The sequence below is a fragment of the Arachis stenosperma genome, chromosome 1, assembly GCF_014773155.1.
Source record: "Arachis stenosperma cultivar V10309 chromosome 1, arast.V10309.gnm1.PFL2, whole genome shotgun sequence".
Taxonomy (NCBI): Eukaryota; Viridiplantae; Streptophyta; class Magnoliopsida; order Fabales; family Fabaceae; genus Arachis; species Arachis stenosperma.
Window position 1 is genome coordinate 88,767,165 of NC_080377.1, and position 12,152 is coordinate 88,779,316.

The following is a 12,152-nucleotide window of genomic DNA, read 5'->3' on the forward strand; positions in this document are numbered from 1 at the left end:
AGGAAGGGTCTGCCAAAGATGATGGATTCATCCATGCACTTCCCAGTCTCTAGGACTATGAAATCAGTAGGGATGTAATGGTCTTCAATCTTCACCAAAACATTCTCTACAAGTCCATGAGCTTGTCTTGAATTGTCTGCCATCTCTAATGAGATTCTTGCAGCTTGCACCTCAAAAAATCCCTAATTTCTCCATTACAGAGAGGGGCATGAGGTTTACACTTGACCCTAAGTCACACAAGGCCTTCTTGAAGGTCATGGTGCCTATGGTACAAGGTATAGAAAACTTCCCAGGATCTTGCCTCTTTTGAGGTAGTTTCTGCCTAGACAAGTCATCCAGTTCTTTGGTGAGCAAAGGTGGTTCATCCTCCCAAGTCTCATTTCCAAATAACTTGTCATTTAGCTTCATGATTGCTCCAAGGTATTTAGCAACTTGCTCTTCAGTGACATACTCATCCTCTTCAGAGGAAGAATACTCATCAGAGCTCATGAATGGCAGAAGTAAGTCCAATGGAATCTCTATGGTCTCATTTTGAGCCTCAGATTACCATTGTTCCTCATTGAGGAACTCAGAGGATTGGTACACGCCCACTGAGGTCTTCCTCAGTGGCGTCCTCCTCCTCTCTTTCCTCTCCATATTCGGCCATGTCTATGGCTTTGCACTCTCCTTTTGGATTTTCTTCTGTATTACTTGGGGAGTGCTAGGAGGGAGTTCAGTAACTTTCTTGCTCAGCTGACCTACTTGTCCTTCCAAATTTCTGATGGAGGACCTTGTTTCATTCATGAAACTTTGAGGTGGTCTTTATTAGATCAGAGACCATTGTTGCTAAGTCAGAAGTACTCTGCTTAGAACTCTCTGTCTGTTGCTGAGAAGATGATGGAAAAGGCTTGTTATTGCCAAGCCGGTTTCTTCCACCATTATTATTGAAACCTTGTTGAGGTCTCTCTTGATTCTTCCATGAGAAATTTGGGTGATTCCTCCATGAAGAATATAGGTGTTTCCATAGGGTTCTCCTAGGTAGTTCACCTCTTCCATGGAAGGGTTCTCAGGATCATAAGCTTCTTCCTCAGATGAAGCATCCTTAGTGTTTGGTGCATTTTGCATTCCAGACAGACTTTGAGAAATCAAATGACTTGTTGAGTCAATATCTTGTTTGAGCCAATATGGCATTCAGAGTGTCAATCTCAAGAACTTTTCTTGACTAGTCCCATTGTTCACAGGATTCCTTTCAGAAGTGTACATGAATTGGTTATTTGCAACCATTTCAATCATTCTTGAGCTTCTGCAGGCGTCTTCTTCAGATGAAGAGATCCTCCAGCAGAGCTATCCAAGGACATCTTAGATAGTTCAGAGAGACCATCATAGAAAATACCTATGATGCTCCATTCAGAAAGCATGTCTGAGGGACATCTTCTGATTAATTGTTTGTATCTTTCCCAAGCTTCATAGAGGGATTCTCCATCCTTCTGTCTGAAGGTTTGGACTTCCACTCTAAGCTTACTCCATCTTTGTGGTGGAAAGAACTTTGCCAAGAAGGCATTGACTAGCTTTTCCCAAGAGTCCAGGCTTTCTTTAGGTTGAGAATCCAACCATATTCTAGCTCTGTCTCTTACAGCAAAAGGGAATAGCATCAGTCTGTAGACCTCAGGGTCTACCCCATTAGTCTTGACTGTGTCACAGATTTGCAAGAATTCAGCTAAGAACTGATGAGGATCTTCCATTGGAAGTCCATGGAACTTGCAATTCTGTTGCATTAGAGAAACTAATTGAGGCTTAAGCTCAAAGTTGTTTGTTCCAATGGCAGGGATAGAGATGCTTCTCCCATAAAAATCAGGAGTAGGTGCAGTGAAGTCACCCAGCACCTTCCTTGCATTGTTGGCATTGTTATTGTTTTCGGCTGCCATGTGTTCTTCTTCTTTGAAGAATTCGGTCAGGTCCTCTAAAGAGAGTTGTGCCTTGGCTTCTCTTAGCTTTCTCTTCAAGGTTCTCTCGGGTTCAGGGTTAGCTTCAACAAGAATGCCTTTGTCTCTGCTCCTGCTCATATGAAAAAGAAAGAGAGAGAACAAGAGAAATGTGGAATCCTCTATGTCACAGTACAGAGATTCCTTGAAGTGTCAGAGGAAAAGAAAAATAGAAGAAAAGAAGGTAGAAGAATTCGAACTTGATTAGTTAGAGTTCGAATTGTGCATTAAGAAGGAGTAGTACTCCATAAATAGAAGGATGTGAGAAGGAGGGAAGAAGATTTTCGAAAATTAATTAGAAAGATGTCAAAAACATTTTAAAAATTGATTGATAATTTTCGAAAATTGAAAGTGGGGAAGAATTGAAGTGATTTTTGAAAAAGATTTGAAATTAGAAGTCAAAAAGATTTGATTGAAAACTATTTTGAAAAGATGAGGTTAAAAAGATTTGATTGAAAAGTTATGGTTTTAAAAAGATGTGATTGAGAAGATATGATTTGAAAACAATTTTAAAAGATATGATTTGAAAACAATTTGAAAAGATATGAATTTAAAAAAAAATATTAATGACTTTCCTAACAAGAAAAGATAAGATTCAAACATAAAACCTTTCTTAATAGAAAAGGCAAAAAATGTTTAATCAAATCATTAATTGTTGGTAAGTATCTTTGAAAAAGGAAAGAAATTGATTTTGAAAACATTTGATTGAAAAGATATGATTTGAAAAAGATTTGGTTTTGAAAAACTTTGAAAACTTGAAAAAAAATTGATTTGAAAACAAAATCTTCCTCCTAGCACCTGGCGTTAAACGCCCAGAATGGTATACATTCTGGCGTTTAACGCCCAAAATGCTACCTCTTTGGGCGTTAAACGCCCAACCAGGTACCCTGGCTGGCGTTTAAACGCCAGTCTGTCTTCTTCACTGGGCATTTTGAATGCTTAGCTTTTTCTGTATAATTCCTCTGCAGCATGTTCTGAATCTTCAATTCTCTGTATCATTGACTTGAAAAGACACAAATTAAAAATATTTTTGGATTTTTAATAATAAAGAACAATCAAAATGTAACTAGAACCAAACAACAATGCATGCAGGACACCAAACTTAGCAGTTTGTATCTACTGACACTATCGAAATGAGAATGCATATGAGACACACACAAATACTTCAAGTCAATAGAATTCAAAGATTAGAACAAAGAACTATATGCATGGATTCGAAAAAATAACAAAAACATGCATTTGACACCAAACTTAAGATGAGACTCTAGACTCAAACAAGAAACATCAAATATTTTGGTTTTTTTGATTTTGTAATTTTTTTGTGTTTTTCAAAAATTAAGTGGAAAAAGATATCCAAATTCTTAATGAGAATTCCAGGAATCAGTGCAATGCTAGTCTAAGACTCCGGTCCAGGAATTAGACATGGCTTCTCAGCCAGCCAAGCTTTCAAAGAAAGCTTCGGTCCAAAACACTAGACATGACCAAAGGTCAGCCAAGTCTTAGCAGATCACTGCTCCAAAAGCAAGATTGATTAAAATCAACAAGCTCTTGTGGTGATAAGTTGAAACCTCGGTCCAATCAGATTAGACATGGCTTCTCAGCCAGCCAGATTTCAACAAATCATCATGAAACTCTAGAATTCATCTTCAAGAATTTCGAAAAAATAAATACCTAATCTAAGCAACAAGATGAACCGTCAGTTGTCCAAACTAGAACAATCCCAGGCATTGTTACCAAAAGCTTGCTCAAAACTTGAACAATCCCCGGCAACGGCGCCAAAAACTTGGTGCGCGAAATTGTGAACAATACTTTTCACAACTCTCATAATCCCTGGTCATGAACTCCAAAAACTTGGTGGTTCAATTCCATGGCATTACAAACTTCGCACAACTAACCAGCAAGTGCACTGGGTCGTCCAAGTAATACCTTACGTGAGTAAGGGTCGATCCCGGAGATTGTTAGCATTGAAGCAAGCTATGGTCATCTTGTAAATCTTAGTCAGGCAAACTCAATTGTATATGATGATGAACGAAAATAATATAAAGATAAAGATAGTGATACTTATGTATATCATTGGTGTAAGAGCTTCAGACAAGCGTATGAAGATGCCTTCCCTTCCGTTTCTCTGCTTTCCTACTGCCTTCATCCAATCCTTCTTACTCCTTTCCATGGCAAGCTTGTGTAGGGTTTCACCATTGTCAGTGGCTACCTCCCATCCTCTCAGTGAAAGCGATTGCATATGTCCTGTCACGGCATAGCGGAATTCAGCTGTCGGTTCGTCAGGCCGGAATAATATCCATTGATACTTTTGCGTCTGTCACTAACGCCCTAGCCTGCTAGGAGTTTGAAGCACGTCACAGTCATTGAATCCTACTCAGAATACCACAGACAAGGTTAGACCTTCCGGATTCTCTTGAATGCTGCCATCAGTTCTAGCCTATACCACGAAGATTCTGATCTCACGGAATGGTTGGCTCGTTTGTCAGGCGAGCACTCGGTTGTCAGGCGATCAACCATGCATCGTGCAATCAGGAATCCAAGAGATATTCACTAAGCCTCAGATGCTTGTAGAACAAGAATGGTTGTCAGTCACCTTGTTCATGAGTGAGAATGGTGATGGGCGTCAATCATCACCTTCATCAAGTAGAAGAACAAGTGATATCTTGGACAAAGAACAAGTGGAATTGAATGGAAGAACAATAGTAATTGCATTAATACTCGAGGTACAGCAGAGCTCCACACCTTAATCTATGGTGTGTAGAAACTCCACCATTGAAAATACATAAGAACAAGGTCTAGGCATGGCCGAATGGCCAGCCTCCCAATGATCTAAGATAGCATAAAACAAAGATAGCTACCAAAAGTCTCCTAACACAATAGTAAAAGGTCCTACTTATAGAAAACTAGTACATAGATGAGTAAATGACATAAAAATCCACTTCCGGGCCCACTTGGTGTGTGCTTGGGCTGAGCAATGAAGCTTTTTTCGTGTAGAGACTCTCCTTGGAGTTAAACGCCAGCTTTAGTGCCAGTTTGGGCGTTTAACTCCCAATTAGGTGCCAGTTCCGGCGTTTAACGCTGGAATTTCTTGAGGTGACTTTGAACGCCGGTTTGGGCCATCAAATCTTGGGCAAAGTATGGACTATTATATATTGCTGGAAAGCCCAGGATGTCTACTTTCCAACGCCGTTGAGAGCGCGCCAATTGGGCTTCTGTAGCTCCAGAAAATCCACTTCGAGTGCAGAGAGGTCAGAATCCAACAGCATCTGCAGTCCTTTTGAGTCTCTGGATCAGATTTTTGCTCAGATCCCTCAATTTCAGCCAGAAAATACCTGAAATCACAGAAAAACACACAAACTCATAGTAAAGTCCAGAAAGAAAAGTGAATTTTAACTAAAAACTAATAAAAATATACTAAAAACTAACTAAATCATACTAAAAACATACTAAAAACAATGCCAAAAAGCATACAAATTATCTGCTCATCACAACACCAAACTTAAATTGTTGCTTGTCCCCAAGCAACTGAAGATCAAATAAGATAAAAAGAAGAGAATATGCAATGAACTCCAAAAACATCTATGAAGATTAGTATTAATTAGATGAGCGGGGCTTTTACCTTTTTGCCTCTGAATAGATTTGGCATCTCACTTTATCCCTTATAATTCAGAATGATTGGCTTCTTTAGGAACTTAGAATCCAGATAGTGTTAATGATTCTCCTAGTAAAGTATGATGATTCTTGAACATAGCCATTTATTGAGTCTTGGCTGTGGCCCAAAGCACTCTGTCTTCCAGTATTACCACCGGATAATATATGCCACAGACACATAATTGGGTGAACCTTTTCAGATTGTGACTCAGCTTTGCTAAAGTCCCCAATTAGAGGTGTCCAGGGTTCTTAAGCACACTCTTATTTTGCCTTGGATCACAACTCTTATTCTTTCTCTTTTTCTTTCTTTTTTTTTTTTCGAAATTTTTTTTTTCGGTTTTTGCTTGCTTTCTTTCTTGCTTCAAGAATCATTTTTTTATGATTTTTCAGATCCTCAGTAACATGTCTCCTTTTTTCATCATTCTTTCAAGAGCCAACATTCATGAACCACAAATTCAAAAGACATATGCACTGTTCAAGCATGCATTCAGAGAACAAAAGTGTTGCCACCACATCAAAATAATTAAACTATTATAAAATTCAGAATTCATGCAATTCTTTCCTTTCAATTAAGCACGTTTTTATAAAGAAAGGTGATGGATTCATAGGACATTCATAACTTTAAGGCATAGACACTAAGACACTAATGATCACAAGACACAACATGGATAACATAAAGCACAAAAATTCGAAAAACAGAAGAATAAAGAACAAGGAAATCAAGGAACGGGTCCACCTTAGTGATGGCGGCTCCTTCCTCTTGAAGATCCTATGGAGTGCTTGAGCTCCTCAATGTCTCTTCCTTGTCTTTGTTGCTCCTCCCTCATGATTCTTTGGTCTTCTTTAATTTCATGGAGTAGAATGGAGTGTTTTTGATGCTCCACCCTTAGTTGTCCCATGTTGGAACTCAACTCTCCTAGGGAGGTGTTTAGTTGCTCCCAATAATTTTGTGGAGGAAAGTGCATCCCTTGAGGAATCTCAGGGATCTCTTGATGAGGGGGTCTCTTGTGTACTCCATCCTTTTCTTGGTGATGGGCTTGTCCTCATCAATGGGGGTATCTCCTTCTATGTCAACTCCAACTGAATAACAGAGGTGACAAATGAGGTGAGGAAAGGCTAACCTTGCCAAGGTGGAGGTCTTGTCCGCCACCTTATAGAGTTCTTGGGCTATAACCTCATGAACCTCTATTCTTCTCCAATCATGATGCTATGAATCATGATGGCCCGGTCTAGAGTAACTTCGGACCGGTTGCTAGTGGGAATGATTGAGCGTTGTATGAACTCTAACCATCCTCTAGCCACGGGCTTGAGGTCATGCCTTCTCAATTGAACCGGCTTTCCTCTTAAATCTTGCTTCCATTGTGCGCCCTCTTCACATATGGTTGTGAGGACTTGGTCCAACCTTTGATCAAAGTTGACCCTTCTAGTGTAAGGATGCTCATCTCCTTGCATCATAGGCAAGTTGAACGCCACCCTCACACTCTCCGGACTAAAATCCAAGTATTTCCCCCGAACCATAGTGAGATAATTCTTTGGATTCGGGTTCACACTTTGGTCATGGTTCTTGGTGATCCATGCATTGGCATAGAACTCTTGAACCATCAAGATTCCGACTTGTGAATGGGGTTGGTGAGTACTTCCCAACCTCTTCTTCGGATCTCATGGCGGATCTCCGGATATTCACCCTTTTGAGTGAAAAGGGGACCTCGGGATCACCTTCTTCAAGGCCACAACTTTATAGAAGTGGACTTGATGCACCCTTGAGAGGAATCTATCCATCTCCCATGACTCGGAGGTGGAAGCTTTTGCCTTCCCTTTCCTCTTTCTAGAGGTTTCTCCGGCCTTGGATGCCATAAATGGTTATGGAAAAAAACGAAAAAAGCAACGCTTTTACCACACCAAACTTAAAATGTTTGCTCGTCCTCGAGCAAAAAAAGAAAGAAGAGAGTAGAAGAAGAAGAAATGAGGAAGAGGGAGAAGGTGGTGTGTTCGGCCATTATGGGTGGGTTTGGGAGGGAAAGTGGTTTGAATTTGAAGGGTGAGGTTGGTGGGGTTTTTATGAAGGATGGATGTGAGTGGTGAAGAGAAAGATGGATTTGATAGGTGAGGGGTTTGTGGGGAAGAGGTATTGAGGTGATTGGTGAATGGGGGAAGAAGAGAGAGTGATGGTGGGGTCCTGTGGGGTCCACAGATCCTGTGGTGTCAAGGAAAAGTCATCCCTGCACCAAATGTTGCTCAAAATCACGTTTTGAGCTATTGCTGGCGTTAAACGCCGGGCTGGTGCCCATTCCTGGCGTTTAATGCCAGGTTGTTGCCCTTTACTGGCGTTAACGCCAGTCTGGTGCCCCTTTCTGGCGTTAAACGCCCAGAATGGTGCCAGACTGGGCGTTAAACGCCCAACAGCTAGCATTACTGGCGTTTGAACGCCAGCTTCTTCTCCTCCAGGGTGTGCTGTTTTTCTTCCTGTTTTTCATTTTGTTTTTGCTTTTTTCATTGTTTTTGTGACTTCTTATGATCATCAACTACAAAAAAAATAAAATAACAAAGAAAATAGTTAACTATAAAACATTGGGTTGCCTCCCAACAAGCGCTTCTTTAATGTCATTAGCTTGACAGAGGACTCTCATGGAGCCTCAGAAATACTCAGAGCCGTGTGGGAACCTCCCAACACCAAACTTAGAGTTTGAATGTGGGGGTTCAACACCAAACTTAGAGTTTGGTTGTGGCCTCCCAACACCAACTTAGAGTTTGACTGTGGGGCTCTGCTTGGCTCTGTTTTGAGAGAAGCTCTTCATGCTTCCTCTCCATGATGATAGAGGGATGTCCTTGGGCCTTAAACACCAAGGATTCTCCATTCACTTGAATGGTCAACTCTCCTCTATCAACATCAATCACAGCCTTTGCTGTGGCTAGGAAGGGTCTGCCAAAGATGATGGATTCATCCATGCACTTCCCAGTCTCTAGAACTATGAAATCAGTAGGGATGTAATGGTCTTCAATCTTCACCAAAACATTCTCTACAAGTCCATGAGCTTGTTTTCTTGAATTGTCTGCCATCTCTAATGAGATTCTTGCAGCTTGCACCTCAAAGATCCCTAATTTCTCCATTACAGAGAGGGGCATGAGGTTTACACTTGACCCTAAGTCACACAAGGCCTTCTTGAAGGTCATGGTGCCTATGGTACAAGGTATAGAAAACTTCCCAGGATCTTGCCTCTTTTGAGGTAGTTTCTGCCTAGACAAGTCATCCAGTTCTTTGGTGAGCAAAGGTGGTTCATCCTCCCAAGTCTCATTTCCAAATAACTTGTCATTTAGCTTCATGATTGCTCCAAGGTATTTAGCAACTTGCTCTTCAGTGACATACTCATCCTCTTCAGAGGAAGAATACTCATCAGAGCTCATGAATGGCAGAAGTAAGTCCAATGGAATCTCTATGGTCTCATTTTGAGCCTCAGATTACCATTGTTCCTCATTGAGGAACTCAGAGGAGATTGGTACACGCCCACTGAGGTCTTCCTCAGTGGCGTCCTCCTCCTCTCTTTCCTCTCCATATTCGGCCATGTCTATGGCTTTGCACTCTCCTTTTGGATTTTCTTCTGTATTACTTGGGAGAGTGCTAGGAGGGAGTTCAGTAACTTTCTTGCTCAGCTGACCTACTTGTCCTTCCAAATTTCTGATGGAGGACCTTGTTTCATTCATGAAACTTTGAGTGGTCTTTATTAGATCAGAGACCATTGTTGCTAAGTCAGAAGTACTCTGCTTAGAACTCTCTGTCTGTTGCTGAGAAGATGATAGAAAAGGCTTGTTATTGCCAAGCCGGTTTCTTCCACCATTATTATTGAAACCTTGTTGAGGTCTCTCTTGATTCTTCCATGAGAAATTTGGGTGATTCCTCCATGAAGAATTATAGGTGTTTCCATAGGGTTCTCCTAGGTAATTCACCTCTTCCATGGAAGGGTTCTCAGGATCATAAGCTTCTTCCTCAGATGAAGCATCCTTAGTACTGTTTGGTGCATTTTGCATTCCAGACAGACTTTGAGAAATCAAATTGACTTGTTGAGTCAATATCTTGTTCTGAGCCAATATGGCATTCAGAGTGTCAATCTCAAGAACTCCTTTCTTCTGACTAGTCCCATTGTTCACAGGATTCCTTTCAGAAGTGTACATGAATTGGTTATTTGCAACCATTTCAATCAATTCTTGAGCTTCTGCAGGCGTCTTCTTCAGATGAAGAGATCCTCCAGCAGAGCTATCCAAGGACATATTAGATAGTTCAGAGAGACCATCATAGAAAATACCTATGATGCTCCATTCAGAAAGCATGTCTGAGGGACATCTTCTGATTAATTGTTTGTATCTTTCCCAAGCTTCATAGAGGGATTCTCCATCCTTCTGTCTGAAGGTTTGGACTTCCACTCTAAGCTTACTCCATCTTTGTGGTGGAAAGAACTTTGCCAAGAAGGCATTGACTAGCTTTTCCCAAGAGTCCAGGCTTTCTTTAGGTTGAGAATCCAACCATATTCTAGCTCTGTCTCTTACAGCAAAAGGGAATAGCATCAGTCTGTAGACCTCAGGGTCTACCCCATTAGTCTTGACTGTGTCACAGATTTGCAAGAATTCAGCTAAGAACTGATGAGGATCTTCCATTGGAAGTCCATGGAACTTGCAATTCTGTTGCATTAGAGAAACTAATTGAGGCTTAAGCTCAAAGTTGTTTGCTCCAATGGCAGGGATAGAGATGCTTCTCCCATAAAAATCAGGAGTAGGTGCAGTGAAGTCACCCAGCACCTTCCTTGCATTGTTGGCATTGTTATTGTTTTCGGCTGCCATGTGTTCTTCTTCTTTGAAGAATTCGGTCAGGTCCTCTAAAGAGAGTTGTGCCTTGGCTTCTCTTAGCTTTCTCTTCAAGGTTCTCTCGGGTTCAGGGTTAGCTTCAACAAGAATGCCTTTGTCTCTGCTCCTGCTCATATGAAAAAGAAGAGAACAAGAGAAATGTGGAATCCTCTATGTCACAGTACAGAGATTCCTTGAAGTGTCAGAGGAAAAGAAAAATAGAAGAAAAGAAGGTAGAAGAATTCGAACTTGATTAGTTAGAGTTCGAATTGTGCATTAAGAAGGAGTAGTACTCCATAAATAGAAGGATGTGAGAAGGAGGGAAGAGGATTTTCGAAAATTAATTAGAAAGATGTCAAAAACATTTTAAAAATTGATTGATAATTTTCGAAAATTGAAAGTGGGGAAGAATTGAAGTGATTTTTGAAAAAGATTTTGAAATTAGAAGTCAAAAGATTTGATTGAAAACTATTTTGAAAAAGATGAGGTTAAAAAGATTTGATTGAAAAGTTATGGTTTTAAAAAGATGTGATTGAGAAGATATGATTTGAAAACAATTTTAAAAGATATGATTTGAAAACAATTTGAAAAGATATGAATTTAAAAAAAATATTAATGACTTTCCTAACAAGAAAAGATAAGATTCAAACATAAAACCTTTCTTAATAGAAAAGGCAAAAAATGTTTAATCAAATCATTAATTGTTGGTAAGTATCTTTGAAAAAGGAAAGAAATTGATTTTGAAAACATTTGATTGAAAAGATATGATTTGAAAAAGATTTGGTTTTGAAAAACTTTGAAAACTTGAAAAAAAATTGATTTGAAAACAAAATCTTCCTCCTAGCACCATCCTGGCGTTAAACGCCCAGAATGGTATACATTCTGGCGTTTAATGCCCAAAATGCTACCTCTTTGGGCGTTAAACGCCCAACCAGGTACCCTGGCTGGCGTTTAAACGCCAGTCTGTCTTCTTCACTGGGCATTTTTGAATGCTCAGCTTTTTCTGTATAATTCCTCTGCAGCATGTTCTGAATCTTCAATTCTCTGTATCATTGACTTGAAAAGACACAAATTAAAAATATTTTGGATTTTTAATAATAAAGAACAATCAAAATGTAACTAGAACCAAACAACAATGCATACAGGACACCAAACTTAGCAGTTTGTATACTACTGACACTATCGAAATGAGAATGCATATGAGACACACAAAATACTTCAAGTCAATAGAATTCAAAGATTAGAACAAAGAACTATATGCATGGATTCGAAAAATATAACAAAAACATGCATTTGACACCAAACTTAAGATGAGACTCTAGACTCAAACAAGAAACATCAAATATTTTTGGTTTTTTTGTGATTTTGTAATTTTTTTGTGTTTTTCGAAAATTAAGTGGAAAAAGATATCAAAATTCTTAATGAGAATTCCAGGAATCAGTGCAATGCTAGTCTAAGACTCCGGTCCAGGAATTAGACATGGCTTCTCAGCCAGCCAAGCTTTCAAAGAAAGCTTCGGTCCAAAACACTAGACATGACCAAAGGTCAGCCAAGTCTTAGCAGATCACTGCTCCAAAAGCAAGATTGATTAAAATCAACAAGCTCTTGTGGTGATAAGTTGAAACCTCGGTCCAATCAGATTAGACATGGCTTCTCAGCCAGCCAGATTTCAACAAATCATCATGAAACTCTAGAATTCATCTTCAA

The 12,152-nt window shown here is 39.8% G+C and overlaps 2 non-coding genes across 2 annotated transcripts; both read left to right on the forward strand.

Moving 5' to 3' along the window:
* The first annotated feature begins 1,391 nt into the window (after positions 1 to 1,391).
* LOC130952223 (small nucleolar RNA R71) lies at positions 1,392 to 1,499 on the forward strand. The gene has a single exon (XR_009074408.1). It is a non-coding gene; the product is annotated as a small nucleolar RNA R71 (small nucleolar RNA).
* Positions 1,500 to 9,929: 8,430 nt separating this feature from the next.
* Positions 9,930 to 10,037, forward strand: LOC130952234 (small nucleolar RNA R71). The gene has a single exon (XR_009074419.1). It is a non-coding gene; the product is annotated as a small nucleolar RNA R71 (small nucleolar RNA).
* The last annotated feature ends 2,115 nt before the right edge of the window (positions 10,038 to 12,152 follow it).